We start from the raw sequence: 18,457 nt of genomic DNA, 5'->3' as shown, positions 1-18,457 counted from the left end.
AATGCCTTGACCACTTCGAGTTTAAACAGTCTGAACGATGCCATCTGTTACCATATCCTATCATGAATTATCTTTTAGTGGACTTTTATTTTTTGGGGAAAACTCACCGTTTCCGGTGTTACCATAGCTAACTTGGTACCGCTGACGGACCGCAGGCTTGCGCCACTTGATGCCCCCACATTCACTCACGCGCGCACACACACACACACACACACACACACACACACACACACACACACACACACACACACACACGCACACACACGCACAGACGCACACAGACGCACACAGACGCACACACACTTCCACACACACATTCCAGCAGTGACTCTGTTGTGGTCGCCTCGCCTGCAGTAGCGGACGTGCTTTTGGATTTAGCAGCCGGTGCCTCCGTTCAGCGATGGAGTGAAGAGCTGCGAGAGGTAAGCGGGGCTCCGGTCCGTGTATTGATAAGGTCCAGGTTCGAGCGCGTCACGGGCTCGGAATTCAACAGCTTAGCGGAACCAGCTCTGTTTGTCAGAGGAATGAGTCACACCGGTGAGCCGAGCGCCGGCGCTGGAAGTCTGTTAGAAACTGAACGGTTTGTGACGTTGGAGTCACCGTTAACGGCGCTTTGCTTCATTTGGCTCTCAGCTGCAGAGATGGAAGAAGCTCCAGCAGAAACCCTCATACGTGCCATTGTTGCGCGTGGGGGGATTCACGCTGCTGTCGCCTTCCACATCTCAGTTAGATGTGTCCTTGCTAAATGAATTTAAGTCTCATCTGGTGGATGCTCTCTAGCAGTGAATGGGAGGGAATTATTGTCTTTTTAGTCTCGTTATCTTTTTATTTTTATCCGAGCCAAAGTTTGTGACTGATTGATACCGTGACAGCAGAACATTTTGTGTTGTCGATCAGCCCAAACCTCATCAGCGTGGGTGCAGTGCTGTAGTGTATGGCGACATCTCCACGAAGGTAGATGGAATGAACACCTGAGACGCGGGTCTGTGCTGGAAGCTGTAAAAACCATAATCGGTTTAAAATGTGACTCGATAGTCGCGGACCTGGTGACAGCGGTCCCCAGCACAGGCTGCGGTCCCTCCTCCGAGCTGCCGACAGAGAGGAGGAGAGGGGGAGAGATGTGCATGCACAGCTGGAAGCTGGGTTGCTATGGAGGCAAGACGAGTCTGAAGCTCATGCGGTTGCTACACTGACCGCTGGTGAGCAGAGCCCGAGCTGAGGAGGCGCATGTGATGTCAGAAGTGCTGTGTGCTGCAGAAATGTTCGGTGGGGGTGTGCGCTCTGAATCTTCCGCCTCAGTGGGAAGTTTGTCGCCCAGAGGAGGCAGCGTCAGTGCCGCCTGTGGCTGAGGAGGAGGAGGAGGAGGGGACGAGCTGATCCCAGCATGTCCAACGTTCAGCGAGACAACAGGAGAATGTCTCCTTCTTACCCTCACGTTCACACTGAGAGTGCGCGCGGGGAACAAGTCACAAGTGAGTCACGGTCATAGCTCATGGTTCTACCAGCCGTGGGGACCAGCCGTGGGGACCAGCCGTAGTTCCCATACCCTGGACTTCATCCTCAAAGTCAAAGCGCTCAACCTGAGGAAACGTTCACTGATGTAACTCATACTAACACCTAAACTCTACAGTACAGGTGGTCCATGGTGCTATTTAGAGATGGCAAGTAACGAAGTACAAATACTCCGTTCCTGTACTACTATATTTATTTATTTATTTATTTATTTATTTATTTATTTATTTTTTAACTTTTACTCGGTTGGATTATCCACATAAATATCAGTACTTTCTCCTCCTTACAACTCTCCAAAAGGCTTGTTACATTATATATAGGCCTAAAGCCTAAGCACATATATATATATTTTTATTTTTTGGCGCTGCAACACCAATGCATGTCAGCTGGTTTGGCTATTAAAAAGTGCTATTGAAAAAGATGCTGAAGAGTTGGGCCTATGAGCATGGGTTGACACCATAGTTAAGAAGCAAAATCCAGAGTTCCAAAGTGTGATGTGTTAACCTTAAGTGTACAATACAGCTGCCTAAAGGAGTATACAATGAAGTACATTACAATAAAGGTTGTGTTTGCTCGAACATTAACATTCATAAAGTAGATTTTACATAAATGATCCTGTGTTAAACAGCTTTGCAGCCAGTGAATCGTGCAACAGAAATACTTCTTATTTTTAAAAGTACTTATGAGTACATTTTAGAGCCTGTACTTTTTACTTTTACTTGAGTAGATATTTGGATCCGTACTTTTTACTTTTACTCGAGTTGTTATTTTAACATAGGTATTTTACCTCTAATCAAGTAAGGAATCTGAGAACTTTCGCCATCTCTGTTGTTATCACTTCTTGAGCTGTCCCCAACTGTTTAATACAGGGTGTCCATAAAATCTTTACATCAGAAAAAAACCCTACAAAAGCAAACAAATCGACAAACGTGTGTAAATTGTCACAAAATGGGGAATAGATAATGAATTTGTTCTTAACTGATCTAATACACCTCTACGTGGACACCATTAGTTGATACTCGGTCTCTTGTTGGCCGTTGCTTTGCCTCCCCAGTAGAGGGGGTGGCATTGATGATCCTCTGCGTCAGATCAGACACATCCCATTTCTTTGTTCAGTACAGGATATCTTTAACATAACCCTGAAGTTTCCCTGAGTCTGAGTTTGTCTGAATAAACCCTGACACACGTTGTGCCTTTTCTTGAGGAGTAGCCATTTATAGGGATTTATCTAATGGCACTTCTTTTACAAGCTGGAATAAAATAGAATAGAATAGGATAGAATAGAATAGAATAGATTTTATTAATCTTAATATACACTTAAACAAACTTAAAATCTTTGATAACTACACTACAAATCTAATTAAGAAATCTCATTAATTGCCTCTGAAATATTTTTTTGAATTTTTAACCCAGATTTACTGAAATTTAAAATCCTGAGCCACATTACTATGATATGATCTTTTGATGACTGTAACATATTCATCCAAAACTAATATTACTATTGAAATAAACAAACTAAAACCACTTGTTAGTGATTTGAATTACCTATATAGGGTTTCTGCTCTTGCCTGCAATTGCCGCTGTGCCGAAGCAGTTATGGTGGACATGCTTCACGTATGATGGATGTTGAGGTTAGCTGCAGGGTCAGACTTCTGTAGATGGAGTAAATGTATCACCTACACTAACCTGCTGTCAGGAGAGGATTCATGAGGCTCTCAGTGACACATCTTCTCTGAATGACTCCACTCCTCCCTATGGTTGGGTCATCCAAAGGCTGAGCTTTGGTTGGAAACACGGTAAAAAAATACATTTGTCAAAACTTTCTGTCATTCTACTCTTTGAAAAACACTGATGAAGAACTGTGTGTCATTTTATTCCACTTATTTACTCATGTTACAACATATGTTTTAGCATATTTATTTGTTTTATCAATGATAATGATTTCTCGCAACATTTTTCAAAGTAATACCACTTTTTTCTTTTTAACTTCTGGGATCCCTTGAAATGTTGATTTGGGTAGCAAGTTTAAATTTCAATGAAAAAATAAGAAAAGAAATAAAAATGAAAAATAAAAAATCTTTTACTTCTACTACTACTACTAATAATAATAATAATAATAATAATGATAACAATAACAATAATAATAATATCTGTGATATTACCCGTGATTGACTGACAGCCAGTCCAGGGTGTGCCCTGCCTCTCCCTTTGGGACAGCTCTGACAGTCTCCAGCCACCTGTAACCCTGAACAGGATAAGTAGTTTAAAGATAAATGAATGAAAAGTAATGGTAAAATAAATAACAATAAAAACAAATATAATATAATATAATATAATATAATATAATATAATATAATATAATATAATATAAAAAAGTAATACTAATGATTATGTTAAAAAAACTGAGAATAAAATGATTAAATGAAGAAAAAAAATCATACATATTATGTAATTGGGAGCTTATAGGAATGAAATGCATGCCTTTAATTTGCTAGTTAAAGATTTGGGATGAAATAGGTTAACATTGGTCTCCTTAAGGTTTCCTTCATACTAAGAAGAGCATCATCCTGGTGCCTGTGGACCCCCTCCTCAGGTGGGGATGGAGTCAGTCTTTGATGTGAATCAGTTGTTGAATGATAACATGGACTGTCAGTCCTGCTCATGGTGTCCCATTTACTCCTCTGTTCATTGTGGAAGGAGATGAAGTCCCAGGTTGCTTTGCAGCTCCTCATTGTGAGAGGAGCAGTTAAGAGGAGGAGGCTGTGCTGTTTCATTCCTCTCTTCTCCTCCTCCTCTCCTCGGGCCTCCTGAAGTGCTGTGAGGGAACAGTTTGGCTCTGACTTTCAGATTATTTCAATACATTAGCTGTTTGATGAGTCATTGGTAGTGTCGCAGTCAATCCATGTTTGTACTTTCACAGGTCTTGCTTCTGATGTGCTGCCTAGAAAACACGTCTCGTGTGAACACAATGTGCAACTTGACACTTAGAATCTGACACGACAAGTTCTGTCTGAACGGCCTGTTACTCCTCCAGTCAGTCAGTCAGTCAGTCTGCAACCAGGAGGATTCATTCCAGGCTCAAAGTTTCCTTCAAAACTTCACAGAAAGTCTGTTCACGCCACTAATCTCTGTGGTTCAGACGACTGAAGAGGCATGGACACATTTAGACAACAGAAAACACTTCTGAGGGGTTGATGTGCAGGAATGAAAGCTTGGAAAATTAATGATGATTATATATCTATGGGAACAGTTTGAAGAAAGACAAATGCCAGATGAAGAGAGATATTTCTATGTAAAGGGTGATCATTCAAAACTCAGCAACAGCTGCCTGAGGGGGCTCCACAAGGCTTGTGTGTGTGTGTGTGTGTGTGTGTGTGTGTGTCTGCATGTGTGTGTGCGTGTGTGTGTGTGTGTGTGTGTATGTTTGTGTGTGGGTGGTGGGTGGTGGGGTGTCACATGTTGGTTTCCGAGTCAGACTCTTTCCCTTTTGTTGTTTACCAACGACAAGAGACTTTAGATTTAAATGTTTCAGAGAGATTAACATCCAGGTTGTTAAGAACTTACACTCTGACTAGTCTGACTGTCTGGCCTTGTTTACATGCAGGTGATACAGCAGTAGCTTTAGGGTTGAGGCTGTAGCCGTGAACTGGAACACATGCTCCCTGGTCTGTCAACTCACGCCAGTTGTGTGCTTAGGGTCAGCCCGATGTTCCCACATTTTTGGGACATTTTTAAAATTTGGTCTTTTATTCCTAAATTTCCCTTCAGTCTAAGTCTTTTTTTTGGAAGAACTTTATAGTCAATGAATGTATAAGTCATTTTATTTTGATCAGCAGCATCAGAAATCTTCACAATCACAATCATCAAAAATGTAACAGGCTGATCAAAAAGGGTTTTGGCTGAAGCAGAGCTTATAGATGCTGAACAGCGGAGGATGCAATTTCGTTGCACTTGTTGCAATGACAAATAAAGTTCTATTCTGTTCTATCTGTTGAAATGGACCTGGAGTTGTACACACAATTGTGAAGACGTGACTCTGAACAAGGTGTGTGTTTGAAATGAATGGAGATCAGATCTTTTTTTAACTCTCCTTTTCTTTGTTCAAGACAACTTTTTAACAGATCCAACTCCACGAGGTAAGATATTTATCAACAGTTAGGTAGAGCTGTTGTTACTTGCTGTCCTGTGCAAACTGATGGGTCATTGCTCCAGCATGTGTTAACAACAGGACTCAGTAGAGAGGAGTCAGTGTGAGTTAACGTGTAGACTTGTATTGAAACCATTCAGATCTTGTGCTGTGACAGAGCAGAGACGTCGCTGGTATTTTTTAGTGTCTCTAATTTAAACTTCCAGTAGCTCTGCAAAGATTCATGGATGGTGCGTCTTTGTGTTAGCTGACAGTTGCTCTGGTAGAGGTCACAAAAGGTTACTGAACCGTGTTACCCTGTGTCCTCTGTGTCCTTCCTGTTCCCCGTACATGAACTGTGCTAGCATCAGGTTTAGAAAGCTAAGGTTAACTTTCTGTGATACTTTCCCCTGAGTTACCCTCCAGGCTTCTGTCACCACAACGGGCAACAATCCAAAGTGTTTCCACGCTAAAGCTGTTACGTGAATCTTCGGAACACATTTCTATTTTCCTCTTTTCAACCTTTCTTTTTGGCACAACGCCAGGAGAACTCCCACTAAACCACTAAAAGCCTTGAGTAACACATCGTCTTCGCCTAACCTGGTTCACTGCTGCTCTGAGTGCGTGCGTGTGTGTGTGTGTGTGTGTGTGTGCGTGCGTGCGTGCGTGCGTGCGCGTGCGTGCGTGCGTGTGTGCGTGCGTGCGTGTGTGTGTGTGTTGCAGAGCTGCCTAAACTCTGCTTGGTGAAACTACCAAACAGAGAGGACACAAAAAGCTGTTTCCCATCAGTGCTTTCATGCCCTGCTTTGACCTTGACTTGTCTTTGGATGACTTGAAAATATTAAAGTCTGAAACCTTCCAGAGGCTAATTTTATCCAAGTCACACTCTCTGTGATTTTACAAAGACGAGGTGTCTGACAGGGTCACATGTAGAAACCGTGTCCTCACAGGTGTCACTGTGTGTGCAGAAGTTTGCAGCAGCTGAGGCAACCCCTGTAGCTGGATTAGCATTGCAGCTAGCTGGCTGCAGCTGAGGCAGCTCTTACTCAGACTTTCCACTGACTCACTAAAGCTTTCCTTTCCTGTATAAGCTTTGATCACTTCATGTCCCAACAGGGGACAAATCACATTCAGAGCACAAAGCAGGGTCATTTTATTTTTAATCATTCTTGAGCATGAAGTGAATCCCTGCTCTTATGATCCATGTCAGAGAGGACCCCTGAAATCTCAACCAACACGTTTCACCACTGCTGGGCAACCTACTTGGAAAATGTAGTGAGCTAACCTACCAGTGACAGGGCTCTACACTAACTTTTCCACTGGTAGCACTGGTGCGACCAACTTTCTCAGTTGGTCGCACCAGCACATGATTCGGTCGCACCATGTACTTTTTTTTTTTGGGGGGGGGGGGCTCTAGCTATGATTTTGCAAAATATTTTATTGTATATATATTAAGTTTGCAACAAGCACTAGTTGACAAAACAGGTTATTTGTTTTATGTAACTTTAAAGGAAGACAACAAAACGTGCAGGGTTATTTTGGTTAACAAAACATTTTTGTTGAGATAAAAAATAGAAACGAGGCTTTTCATAAAACATAACCATAAAACATAAAACATAACCCCGTGTCTTTCGTCTTCCATGCTACGTCCACTATCGCAGCTGCTCTGATTACCTTCTTCCACTTAATGTCATCAAGCAAAGTCACCTGTGCACTAGGGCACGCTGATGTAACCACGTCTACTCTCCGCTCAAAAGCGTCCCAATATTACCAAAACACCAACATACAGACAGAGGAGGGGCTTGAGGCAGACACAGACACTGACACATGTGTTGTGGCCCAGAGGAGACAACTGAGCAGGATCATTCCTGTACAAGTTGACATTTTATTTTTGTCGTAGAATCATGCAGACTGTACCTTTAACTATCGGTGTTTACTGAATCAAGTTTAACATCCATGTAAAATCATCCATTTCTCTTCCAAACTGCTGTATCCTCGACCACTCAGCTCAATTTTGATCTTCAGCAGAAGATTAAGATACTTTCATTGTTTTTGCTTACTTTACCTGTTTTCTTTTTTATTTGAGTCATTTTCTGGATTTTTGTTTTGCTTTAATCTCTGTTATCTCTCTCTCTCTCTTTCACACACACACACACACACACACACACACACACACACACTCACACACACACACACACACACACACACACACACACACACACACACACACACACACACACACACACACACACACACACACACACACACACACACACACAGACCAACATCTCAAGCTAAATTAAGTCATTTATAGCCACGTGAATTCTTTGCTGATGAAAAAAGCTTGTTTTTGTTGACATGTGGTGGTTAGCTTTTAGCTTAGCTGCTGGTTGTGTTTTTCCAGGAATCACCTGGAGGTGGCTTCTCAGGTGTGTGTCTAACATCTTGAAAGTTGACAGAAACTTTGCCTTCATGTTACTTTAGAGGCAAGGCCACTCTGACTCCTTCATAAAAGCTCCTCCTCACCTTCCTCCTCTGCCCACTCAAAATGAAGTGTGTGTGTGTGTGTGTGTGTGTGTGTGTGTGTGTGTGTGTGTGTGTGTGTGTGTGTGTGTGTGTGTGTGTGTATTTGTGAAGTGCAGTCACAGACAACACTCTAAGGATGTAACTGTCTGACCCTGATAAGTTTAGGATGAGACTGTAACAGAAATATCCTCTTCAACTTCAGTCATTGTGAAATGTTTAGGAATGTGTAGTGTTTGATGGCGTTTGCTACAGAATATGTAGCGTTTGTTGGCGTTTGCTTCAGAATATGTAGTGTTTGTTGGCGTCTGCTGCAAAAAATGTAGCGTTTGTTGGCCTTTGCTGCAGAATATGAAGCATTTGTTGGCGTTTGCTGCAGAAAATGTAGTGTTTGTTGGCGTTTGCTACACAATATGTAGCGTTTTTTGGTGTTTGCTGCAGAATATGTAATGTTTGTTGGCGTTTGCTACAGAATATGAAGCGTTTTTTGGTGTTTGCTGCAGAATATGTAATGTTTGTTGGCGTTTGCTACAGATAATGTAGCGTTTTTTGGTGTTTGCTGCAGAATATGTAGTGTTTGTTGGCGTTTGCTACAGATAATGTAGTGTTTGTTGGCGTCTGCTGCAAAAAATGTAGCGTTTGTTGGCATTTGCTACAGTATATGAAGCGATTGTTTGCATTTGCTGCAGAATATGTAGCGTCTGTTGGCGTTTGCTACAGAATATGTAGCGTTTTTTGTTGTTTGCTGCAGAATATGAAGCGTTTTTTGGTGTTTGCTGCAGAATATGTAGCGTTTTTTGGTGTTTGCTGCAAAATATGTGGTGTTTGTTGGCGTTTGCTACGATATTTAGCGTGTTTTGGTGTTTGCAGAAGAATATGTAGCGTTCTTGGTGTTTGCTGCAGAATATGTAATGTTTGTTGGCGTCTGCTGCAAAAAATGTAGCGTTTGTTGGCCTTTGCTGCAGAATATGAAGCATTTGTTGGCGTTTGCTGCAGAAAATGTAGTGTTTGTTAGCGTTTGCTACACAATATGTAGCGTTTTTTGGTGTTTGCTGCAGAATATGTAATGTTTGTTGGCGTTTGCTACAGAATATGTAGTGTTTTTTGGTGTTTGCTGCAGAATATGTAGTGTTTGTTGGCGTTTGCTACAGATAATGTAGTGTTTGTTGGCGTCTGCTGCAAAAAATGTAGCGTTTGTTGGCATTTGCTACAGTATATGAAGCGTTTGTTTGCATTTGCTGCAGAATATGTAGCGTCTGTTGGCGTTTGCTACAGAATATGTAGCGTTTGTTGGCATTTGCTGCAGAATATGTAGTGTTTTTTGTTGTTTGCTGCAGAATATGAAGCGTTTTTTGGTGTTTGCTGCAGAATATGTAGCGTTTTTTGGTGTTTGCTGCAAAATATGTGGTGTTTGTTGGTGTTTGCTACAGAATATGTAGCGTGTTTTGGTGTTTGCAGAAGAATATGTAGCGTTCTTGGTGTTTGCTGCAGAATATGTAATGTTTGTTGGCGTTTGCTGCAGAATATGTAGCGTTCTTGGTGTTTGCTGCAGAATATGTAATGTTTGTTGGCGTTTCCTGCAGAATATGTAGCGTTCTTGGTGTTTGCTGCAGAATATGTAGCGTGTTTTGGTGTTTGCTGCAGAATATGTAATGTTTGTTGGCGTTTGCTGCAGAATATGTAGCGTTCTTGGTGTTTGCTGCAGAATATGTAGCGTGTTTTGGTGTTTGCTGCAGAATATGTAATGTTTGTTGGCGTCTGCTGCAAAAAATGTAGCGTTTGTTGGCCTTTGCTGCAGAATATGAAGCATTTGTTGGCGTTTGCTGCAGAAAATGTAGTGTTTGTTGGCGTTTGCTACACAATATGTAGCGTTTTTTGGTGTTTGCTGCAGAATATGTAATGTTTGTTGGCGTTTGCTACAGAATATGTAGCGTTTTTTGGTGTTTGCTGCAGAATATGTAGTGTTTGTTGGCGTTTGCTACAGATAATGTAGTGTTTGTTGGCGTCTGCTGCAAAAAATGTAGCGTTTGTTGGCATTTGCTACAGTATATGAAGCGTTTGTTTGCATTTGCTGCAGAATATGTAGCGTCTGTTGGCGTTTGCTACAGAATATGTAGCGTTTGTTGGCATTTGCTGCAGAATATGTAGTGTTTTTTGTTGTTTGCTGCAGAATATGAAGCGTTTTTTGGTGTTTGCTGCAGAATATGTAGCGTTTTTTGGTGTTTGCTGCAAAATATGTAGTGTTTGTTGGCGTTTGCTACAGAATATGTAGCGTTCTTGGTGTTTGCTGCAGAATATGTAATGTTTGTTGGCGTTTGCTGCAGAATATGTAATGTTTGTTGGCGTTTGCTGCAGAATATGTAGCGTTCTTGGTGTTTGCTGCAGAATATGTAATGTTTGTTGGCGTTTGCTGCAGAATATGTAGCGTTCTTGGTGTTTGCTGCAGAATATGTAGCGTGTTTTGGTGTTTGCTGCAGAATATGTAATGTTTGTTGGCGTTTGCTGCAGAATATGTAGCGTTCTTGGTGTTTGCTACAGAATATGTAGCGTTTTTTGGTGTTTGCTGCAGAATATGTAGCGTTCTTGGTGTTTGCTACAGAATATGTAGCGTTTTTTGGTGTTTGCTGCAGAATATGTAGCGTTCTTGGTGTTTGCTGCAGAATATGTAATGTTTGTTGGCGTTTGCTACAGAAAATGTAGCGTTTGTTGGCCTTTGCTGCAGAATATGTAGTTTTTAAGGCATTTGCTGCAGAATATGTAGCATTTGTTGGCCTTCGCTGCAGAATATGTAGAGTTTGTTGGCATTTGCTGCAGAATAAGTTGTGTTTGTTGGCGTTTGCTGCAGAATATGTAACTATTTGGTGTTTGCTGCTGACCAAAAAAAAATCAGCATTGCTCTTTCATTGTTAGTTGTTTTTGAAAACAAGAATACCACGTCATTATGCTGCTAACGCCGATGTTTGTTGTTATGTTACCACCCAGTACTGTGTTTCACTTAGGTGGATGGTACATAGGTAGGGATGGGCACTGAATTAGGTACTTTTATAGGTACCGACTGAATTTCGTCCGTAGTACCGCGTACCGGTTCAGGTAGAATCCTAAGGTACCATGTTTAGGTACATAACCCCATCCTTGTGACTGTGAGTGAGTGAATGAGTAGGTGATTTTCCATACAGGGCATGAACACAGCATTGCTAGGTTATATATTGAGAAATAAATATGTTAAGTTGAAAAACTTTGAGATTTTTTTATTGAGAAAATTAATATTTTTCACCACAGTGACACATTAAATTATTGAAAATTGGTAGCGTTGGGTACTGATACCATTGCCAGGTACTAGGTATTGGTACCGTATCATTATAAATGTGAGAGGTTCCCATCCCTATGAACAATGGAGCTAAAGAGCAGAGAGGAGTCTCACCTGTTTGTACAGTTCTTAAGTTATGTTTAGCAGACACTTTTGTCCAAAGCGTCCTACAACACGAGCAAGGATTTAGACATGAGTAATAAATCTCGTTAGTGCAACAAAGTGCTACAAGTTATTTGGCAGAAGGTGCTGCTGTTAAGAGCAAGCAGATTTTTTTTAATATAATCCAGCTGTTTGCTGCTGTTTGTATGACGATGTGGGATTTCAAGGTTTGAATGAGAGATGCCTAGAGTTTTATTTTTCCTCATTTTGTTGAAATAGTGTTCAGCAAAACGTCCCACTCTGTTCTCCTGGGTGACTTCACTCCTCAGCTTACCTCTCCCGGTTCTTGCTCCGCCCCCTTAGACGACACTTGGGCTTTGGTCATTCCTTGATCCTTACAGAAGCTCATAGATGCGGTCAGTGTAACATTTATAGATGTGAATGTATTCAGCTTTTTTCTCACCTTGGAGAAGAGTCTAGTGTTACGTCTTCAGAAGCAAACACAGACTGACTCACCATGGCTCTGTGTCTCATGTGGGCCTGCGTCATTTTTCATGAGTACATGTTGGATCATCTGCGCGTGCTATAATAAGTACAGTAGTATGAGGACATCAGAGGAGATCCATACTGTCTTGTTCTCATGTCACCATGTATTAGCTGTGCACGGTGAGCAACAGAGCATGCAGGGGGGGTGATGTCTCTCAGTAGATCAACCCACATCAGGACAACTTCCTGTTCCTGTTCCTGTTCCTGTAGGGTTCATACAGAACGAGGAGTCTGTTTGCTGAGACCCACAGTTAAAGGTCTTTTTGGCATCAGTAACTTCGAGAATCCTCCCCTGCAGCTGCCTCCACCTCTCTTACCTCCCTGTGTCACCCACACCTTGGCCTAAGTGGGAATATTCTGATGTACTGGGATCAATTATACATAAACTCCAGCCCTCAGGTCCTGCATTTTATATTTCTGCTTTGTTGAATAAGTGTTTTTCTGCTGGCCCAGTCAGTGCTGCTCCAGGATCTGGCCTCTTTCCCCCTCCTGCTTCTTTCATATAAACCATCACTGCTGTGAGTCTACAGCTTCATCTGATAACATTCACGAAAAAAAAAAAAATGTCTGAGTTATTGCAACAAGTTCTCTATTCCAGAACTTATTGCAATAACTCAGGCTTTTTTTTTTTTTTTTTTTTTTTGATTTTTCAAGTTGTTCTGAGTTACTTGATGGGATTTTTATTCCCTTATATTGTTCTTTGTGCATGTGAATGTGAACTTTGTGTCTGTTTCTATTATTGTAACTCTGCTCTTTCAGCCAGGTAATTACCTGTGGGGATCACTTCATGACGTCATGATAGGAAAGTGTCTGCAGGTGTGAGGCACCACCTCCTATTTAACACGCTCCTCTAAAAATCCAATTTTTGCCTGATGAAGGTCTAGAACCAAAACGTTGCATAATTAAAATATTTATTCTTTGTAAGTCGGACGGTGTGCGGGTGTTTTTCTTTGAAACAATAACGCTGCGCCAAAAGAAATGAAACTGGCTCCTCCAGGTGTGAAGCAGAGAGCCTCTTTGACTCCACCATCTCCTTTAGAAGTGTGAGTGTTTGAAACTTGCTGAAAAATATTCCTAACTGAACAGAAATTGTCACACACCTGTAAAGGAAAGCTGGCTGTTAGCCAGCGGCTGATATAACACCACTCATCCTTTCAGTGCAGGTGTAGCCGGTGGAGAGATTCTGCGGCACAGCCTCTCAGAGAGCAGTCTGCATGACTCACATGTTCTTCTGAGATCTGCCTAAGAAAAAGGGGGGTTAATGGACACTCTGCTCATGATATTCATGTGGGTAGGTGCGACAGGAGTGCACATTAAAGACAACAGTGGTCAGGCGCAGAGAACAGTCTGTGAAAAGAACATTCATTCTTTTTATTCTGTTTGTTTCGTTGCATCAGCAGGTAGGGTGCTTTTTTTCTCAAACACGGATGTTCCTGAGCAACCAATTTCCTGGTCAATTAAATGGAAATTGAAATTCAGATAAGCTGGCTGTTGAGGAGGCACTCAGAAAACAGTCAGGATGGATCATGGATGACTTAAAAAGACATAGCTGCGTATGGTGTGCTGTCATTTGTATTCAGACAGATTATCACAGTCTTTAATATCAAAAGTGAGAATCGTTCTGAATGAGAAAAAGCTGAAATATGTGACCTGCATACGAAAACATCACAAAGAGCCAGCTAACACCTGACTCTCTGTGGCATGCATAAAAAGCTTCATTAAATCGAAACAGCATGGTCCAGATGACCTCCTGTGATTGGATGAAAAGTAAACAGTAGTTCAGACCAGATTACTCTCCTGTTAATAATTTATTTGCCTGCAAGTAGTTCCGCTATATTGAACAGTATGTCTCACCTGCCTGTGTAAAACACCACAGCCTGAGGTAGGGAGAGCACACCTCCTCTCGTTTTTATCCATGGAAAGCTGAGGCAGGGAGAGCAGCAGCAAACAGCCCTGGATGAAAAAAATAAAGTGAGGTCGCCACAAAAAGTGCTTCCCCTGGTGGCTGGCTGCAGTACAGGTCAAAAATCCATCTCCCCAGCCATTCCAGATGGGCTATGGTCAAACTTTAAAAAATAAATACACTTGGTAGAAATGTATTTCTCATCCGGTAAGATAATATTGGCCTGCCTTGTATTCAAGTCCTCTTTGTTCATGGAAAGTTACGATTTCATTAATTATACGAGCTTTAAAAATAGATTTTACGTCACGTTAAACGATGATTGACAGCTGCTGTTCTTGTGTAGTTTGTTCAGGGATTGTAAAATATGTTGGGAGGGAGAGCCAAGAAGAGATTAGACTCTCAGAAGAAATAGAAAGAAAATTTTCTGTCACTCAGCCTCAATCAGATTGTCTCACAGTCTCCACTGCGCAGACTCTGGCTGTACAACGGCTGCCACTGGCAGCGCCTGTGATGGGGTATTTTGGCTTCAAAACCGTACAATGGCAGTTGGCGGAGCCATGCTGTCTACTCTATATACAGTCTACGTCTGAAACCAGCATATTAACAGTGCACAGACCAGCTAACCGTGAGACGTGTAAAAGAGCTAGAATATGAAACCCAGGACTAAACTGATGCTTCTCAGCTCTGCAGTCATATCACCTCTTCTCTGTTCAGCATGCACACCCTCCTTGATGCTAAAGCTACTTGGTTAGCATTTAGGTAGCTGGCTTTCACTGCTGCATCACTGACCTCTGGGTTCTGGATGAAAACAGACTGCTGTTTCCTCAGACGCCACCAGCAATTCATGCATTTCCTCTATGCTCAGTTGTCCTTGCAAGCTGTTGTATGATTCACCATGTTGAGTCTTATAGTGTCAACAAATGTTTTATTTCTTGAAAACCAAAACCTGCTGCACACACACCCCAAGCATACAGGTTTCTCATTCACCTCTGAATTCATCTTGCAGGCCGTAGTAGACCCTGGCAGACTGGCTTTGGTCTGTTTATGTGACACCTCTGGTCTGCTTCAGAGTTTGTTTAAACTACGGTTTAAACTAATGGGAAAAGGAGACAGAACCTTAATCACTCACACCAGGAACACCAAAGGTGGATATGAAACCGGAAATGGCCCCAGCTACAGACCTAACAGAGAGTAAACACATGAGAAATGCTCCAGGATCTCATAGTTTGGCACAGAAGCTCAGTCAGATCATGATGGAAGAAAAGGTCCCACACAATCTAACATCAAGATGCTCAGAAGGTTGGCTCACAACGTAATGATCCTCAGAGGAGCTGGTTTCATAGCCTGACTGAGCTTCCAAGTGAGCTGGCAAATGTGAGCGGACTTCACATCCTGTGAGACATTCTTCTTCAATGAGGCCAAAAGACGTGGCACAGGATCCAGTCATATGTCTTCTTAAAGCCCAAATGTGAACAAGTATCATGTGCTGTGTGCAACACAACCTCACAAAAACAACCCGGCACCACGACCTGATGTGTCGGCTCCTGGACGTCACCATCACAGGGCAGCCACTGGTGCACCAGCAGGTCATCATGCTGCAGCAATGTCTTTACCCTGGTCAACTGGAAACACATCATCCCACAAAGCAGAAGAACCAGACATAGTGGCCATGATACACCAGATACATCCCTGGTCCAGTTCCAGCTCCAGTCCAGCACAGGATCAGATGGGTTTCTGTTCATGTCATTGTGTCAACCCACGCTGGATCCACTCCGCAGTGTTTGGGGGCTGTGCCCGGCTCTGGCTCCTGTTTTTCTCCTGGGTGCTGGAGCTGTGATGCATCAATAAACAAGACGCAGGTTGAACAGGACAGGACAGGAAGTCATGCACAGGGACCACCTAAAAAAACGCCTGGTGATTTTAAAAATAAAGCAAACTGTGTCAAAACCAGATGGTATTTATCTTGACTACAACAGCAAATCTACATAATGAGCAGATCCAGACCAGGAGTCAACAGGTTTGAGGTTTTACAGCCCAACATGAACCAGGAGAGGATCAGCATTGGAGTCAGAGGTGTTGGACTCCTGGGTCTCCTCTCTTCAGCTGTCAGGAGGGTCCCGCAGCATTGGTGTGGGATGAGGGATGAGAAAGTACCCAGTCAACATGACGTGGAGGGGAGTTGGACCAGCTGGTGACTCTGTGGTCTTCTCTCAGTTGGAGGGTTGGGGGTTCAATCCCAGCTCCTGCTGTTTTTTTTTTTTTCCAACTCTTTTTATTCACATTTTCACATTTGACAAGCATTTGACAAGCATTAATAGGCAGTGGTATAACAGTGAGGTAGCTGACAATAAAACTAAACCCTTCCCCAATCCACCCACCCTCATCAGGTCAAAACCAAACAGGGACATAACAGTCACAATAACACTCACTCAAATGCGTGTGCACGCCACGTGTGATCGCGCACACAGATACACACACATGCACAAATACACACATACCAAAAACAGATAAACCTAAGAAACATAAATCCATTAAAAAAAAGGTAAAAGGAAATAATAAAGGGTCTCAGGATGACTAAAAGCAGCTGGCCAGTAGAAAAGGGAAAAAAGAAAATACTTTGGAAAATGAAAAAGTGTAGGGGGGGAAGCAGCTTGGAGTGTGAAGTAGAGGAGTTAATAAGGTACTCTGTTCATCATTTGATTCTGGAGATAGACTTAGAGATTTGACATGTGACATGAAAGGGCTCCATGATCTACTGAATGCAGCCGTAGAACCTTTAAGAGCAAACCTACGTTTTTCAAGCTTGAGATTGTAAAGAACTTCTCTAATCCAGCGAGCAAATGACGGAGGACTGGTCAGTTTCCAGTTGAGCAGGATCAGTCTTCTAGCTTGTAGAGTTGAGAAGGCAATAGCACATTTAATTGCAACAGAGAAAGAATTATCAGGGGGTAAGCCAAAAATGGCTGACAGAGGGTTAGGATGAATAGTTTGGTTGTAAGCTCTGCTCAATGTATCAAACACATTCTCCCAGAAGGACTGCAGTTTAAGACATGACCAGAACATGTGGAGATGATTTGAAGGGGACTGATTGCATCTGTTACATGAATCAGTATTGGTGGAGTAAATTATGGATAGTTTTGCATTTGTATAATGAACTTCGTGGAGGATTTTGCATTGGATAAGACTGTGGCGGGCACATATTGAGGAAGAATGAACTAGGTTTAAAGCGGAGTCCCATTATTGATCTGTTATATTCACATTTAACTCGTTCTCCCAAGAGGTTCTTGTCAATACGATGGAACTATCAGCAGAAGAGCTTAGGGAGTTATACAACCGGGAAATTCCCTTATTCTGGTTGAGGTCAGTAGATAGGAGGGTATCAATTAAAGTTTCAGGAGGACGGTTTGGAAAGTGAGGAAACTGTTTCTTCACAAAGTCTCTGGTCTGGAAAAAACGAAACAGATGGGAGTTGGGTAAGTTGTATTGAGAAAAAGTCCAGCAAAGGAAGAAAGTATTCCATCTTAAAAAGGTTTTTGACTGAGGTGATTCCACGATTGTGCCAAATTTTGAATGTGGGGTCTGTGCACGAGGGTGTGAATATATGATTTTTGAATAGCGGGGTCAAAACAGAGGGGCTCTGTAAGCCCATGTTTCTCCTGAGCTGGTTCCATATTTTCAGTGATGATGATACAATTATGTTTCCACTGTCAGATGAAAGAGGGAGAGAGGAACATAAAGCAGAACGCAAAAATGTGAAGTTGCCATATTAAAAAAATGTGAAGTTGCCATATTAAAAAAATGTGAAGTTGCCATATTAAGATGGACCTGGGCTGGTAGAGATTCTGATTCATCCTTCATCCAGTACAGAAGTTTGTGTACGATAGATGCCCAGTAGTAGCGCCTGAAGTTAGGGAGTGCTAGCCCTCCATCACTCTTAGGAGATTGTAGAACCGATTTACAGAGTCAAGCTGGTTTAACTCCCCATAAAATTTAGATATCAACTTGTCAAGTTTGTCAAAAAATGATTTGGTGATGAGTATAAGGATGTGCTGAAAAAGGTAGAAATTTGGGGAGAAGAATCATTTTAATCAAATTATCCGACCTATAAGGGATGGTGGTAAAACTGACCAGCCATCAAAATCACTCTCAGCCCTTTCAATCAGAGGGGTAAAGTTAGCACGAAGCATATCAGACATGGAGGGAGTAATGAAAACACCTAAATAACGAAACCCATTGTTAGCCCATTTAAATGGTGCCAAAGTATGTGGAAGGAGCTTAGCTAGTGAGTACCGAGGTCGAAGCGTGAGCTCAGAGGGGACAGAGCTTTCTCAGTTGCTGCATCCAAATTGTGGAACGAGCTCCCCCTCCACATAAGACGAGCCCCCTCACTGTCCGCTTTTAAAACAAGTCTTAAAACCCATTTTTATTCTTTGGCTTT

At 42.1% G+C, this 18,457-nt stretch overlaps 1 protein-coding gene across 3 annotated transcripts in view; it reads left to right on the top strand.

Annotated features, from left to right (window-relative positions):
- Positions 1-282: 282 nt before the first annotated feature.
- Positions 283-18,457, top strand: part of LOC141803786 (disks large-associated protein 1-like) — a 124,539-nt gene continuing 106,364 nt past the window's right edge. For all 3 annotated transcript variants that reach the window (XM_074687786.1, XM_074687787.1, XM_074687785.1), the window contains exon 1: positions 283-422. The gene's annotated coding sequence lies outside the window, so the exon portion shown is untranslated. The remainder of the gene's footprint in view (positions 423-18,457) is intronic.

Source organism: Halichoeres trimaculatus, unplaced genomic scaffold (assembly GCF_033239565.1).
Source record: "Halichoeres trimaculatus isolate MK-OKI-2021-1 unplaced genomic scaffold, fHalTri1.1 fHalTri1_scaffold_15, whole genome shotgun sequence".
NCBI classification, from domain to species: domain Eukaryota; kingdom Metazoa; phylum Chordata; class Actinopteri; order Labriformes; family Labridae; genus Halichoeres; species Halichoeres trimaculatus.
The sequence above is the reverse complement of the archived record's forward strand: the minus strand, read 5'-3'. Positions and strand labels throughout refer to the sequence as shown.